Here is a 2,759-nt window from a genome sequence, read left to right as displayed (position 1 = left end):
ACCCTTTTTTGTAATCTTTATAATTTTACTTCTTTTTTTTAGCAATCATTCTTAACTCAGTAACAACTGCTTTAACTCTTTGTAACCCTTATTTCAGCTCTTTGTATCACAACTGTTGTAACTCTTGTAACCCTTATTTCAGCTCTTTGTATCACAACTGTTGTAACTCTTTGTAACCCTTATTTCAGCTCTTTATACCACAGCTGTTTTAACTCTTTGTAACCCATATTTCAGCTCTTTGTATCACAACTGTTGTAACTCTTTGTAACCCTTATTTCAGCTCTTTGTATCACAACTGTTGCAACTCTTTGTAACCCTTATTTCAGCTCTTTGTACCCTGTTAATGCAATTCTACACCTTTTCTACCAGCCACGGGCGACTGTGCTTGTGGTCTAGGATGGACTGGGCCGAATTGCGAGGAGATGTGTCCTGAGGGTCGGTATGGTCCGAACTGCAGCCTCGACTGTGCTTGCCATCACAATGCCACGTGCGACATGGTGTCCGGCTGTTGTTCCTGCACGCCGGGCTACTACGGCCAATACTGCCAGCTGGGTAAGTCCTAAGCTGATTCGAGTGTTCTTAAACCCCAGAGGGACTAACGATAAGTACTTGCTATGGGTGGTCCTGCGATGTGGATGGCGAAAAGAAGAATTTCTCCGTCACATATCTTCAAAACTTATCTACAACCTCATTTACGTTCTGACTTGAGGATCTGGGTTCAAGACCTCTATGAATTTTGACTATCTCTCACCTACTCTTCCCCACACAACAAAATGATTCATGGACTCAGAAATTCGCCTTACGAGGAGAGGCTTAGGCACCTTAGCTTCACTCTCTGGAAAGACGCAGAGTGCAGGGTGACTTGTTAGAGGTGTTCAAGTGGATCAAAGGCTTTAACAAGGGCGATGCAGGCAAGGTCATCATATTAAAACAACAGGGCAGGACTCGCAGTAATGAATTTAAACTAGGACAATTTAGATTTAAGAAGGAAATAGGCAAGAATTGGTTTACTAATAGGATGGTCAACGAATGGAATAGACTTAGTAACCATGTAGTGAGCGCTGAAACTATCAGTTAGACAACTTTATGGATGGGGATGACAGGTGGTGATAGATATGGAGCTGCCTTGTCTAGGCCTTATGGTCTCTTGTAGTCTCCTTCATTCTTATGTTCTCATGTTTCTCAGAGCAAGGTAAGTCTATGACAGTTGGTGTCTGCTACCCTGTCTTCTGCTTGTCTTCCTCCTCCTGTTAGTAGGTGACATAAAAACAGACCGGCAACGATACAACACAGACATCAGCCCAGCATCTCCTCCCGGAGTGATCTACGGGAGGGCCCAAGGGCCAATGTCGGCAACTGATGTATTCCTAATTTCCCGTCATTGAAACAGCAGTCACTATTATCAACGGCTGTCTTACTATGTTTAAGAGTTCGAGAGTTCATTATGGTTCTTAAAGAGTTAAATGAACAACACAGAAAAGGAAGTCTAATTAGAATCTCTGTCTTTCTTAGAGTGTCCGCCAGGATTCTTCGGAGCCTACTGCTCTGAGCAGTGCCGTTGTGAGAATGGTGCCACATGCAACCCGAGGACCGGCCAGTGCCGCTGTGCCCCGGGCTTCACGGGAGATCGGTGCCAGATGCCTTGTCCAGATGGTAAGGGAGTGGGTGTCTTTAATAGACTTGCTCTTTCTCTCTCTCTCTCTCTCTCTTTCTCTCTCTCTCTCTCTCTCTCTCTCTCTCTCTCTCTCTCTCTCTCTCTCTCTCTCTCTCTCTCTCTCTCTCTCTCTCTCTCTCTCTCTCTCTCTCTCTCTCTCTCTCTCTCTCTCTCTCTCTCTCTCTCTCTCTCTCTCTCTCTCTGTGAATTTATCTATTCATCTATCTCTACTTCTATTTGTGTCTTCATCTTTCTCTATATCTATATATCTATCTCTATCTCTGTCTCTATCTCTGTCTCTATCTCTATATCATCCTTATCTATGCATATTTATACCTATCTATCTATCTATCTATCTATCTATCTATCTATTGATCGATTTATATCAGTCTATCCATATTTCTATTTCTGTCTCTTTATATGTATTATGTATAAATTAATCTGTGTATCTGTGTGTCTTAGCAGTGCTTTCATATTTCAATATTTGTGTATATAAAGGCATAATACGCTTTCAGAAAAAAAAATCAAAGAAAAACATACATAATCTGTAAACTTGATTCGACTCCTCTGAATTAAGTGGCCAACTATCTTGGTTTATCTTCAGGTTACTATGGAGACCAGTGCCTTATGGACTGCCAGTGCGGGCAGTACGGTTGTAATAAACTGACGGGCCAGTGCCTGTGCCCGCCAGGACGCTCCGGGCCCTTCTGTGCCCAACGTAAGTGCCCGGTTATTTTATTCATTTATTTATTTATTTATTTATTTATTTATTTATTTGTTTATTTATTTACTTATTTATTCATTTATCTATTTATTTGTTTATTTTTTATTTATTATTTTATTTATTTTTTTTTTTTATTTATCATTATTATTATTATTATTATTATTATTATTTTTTTTTTGAGGGAGTGTTTCCTGTAGTCTTCACTTGAATCTTCCATATCGATGCATGAAATCAATCTTTATTTTATTTTATTTTTTTTTTTTTTTTTTGCGAGGGAGTGTCACCCTAAGCCTTCATGAGGATCCTCCATATCAATTCATGAAATCAGTCTTTACTTTTGACGTAATATTCCATGGTCAAAGGAAACTGAAAACTGGACAA

At 39.9% G+C, this 2,759-nt stretch overlaps 1 protein-coding gene across 1 annotated transcript in view; it reads left to right on the top strand.

The window, feature by feature from the left end:
* LOC143029316 (uncharacterized) overlaps positions 1–505 on the top strand; it is a 505,672-nt gene extending 505,167 nt beyond the window's left edge. The window contains exon 29 of the mRNA XM_076192072.1: positions 370–505. The gene's annotated coding sequence lies outside the window, so the exon portion shown is untranslated. The remainder of the gene's footprint in view (positions 1–369) is intronic.
* Positions 506–2,759: the final 2,254 nt, after the last annotated feature.

This window comes from Oratosquilla oratoria, chromosome 10, assembly GCF_046742065.1.
Source record: "Oratosquilla oratoria isolate Oo_2021 chromosome 10, ASM4674206v1, whole genome shotgun sequence".
Taxonomy (NCBI): Eukaryota; Metazoa; Arthropoda; class Malacostraca; order Stomatopoda; family Squillidae; genus Oratosquilla; species Oratosquilla oratoria.
Note: the sequence above shows the minus strand (reverse complement) of the source record. Positions and strands in the feature narration are given on the sequence as shown.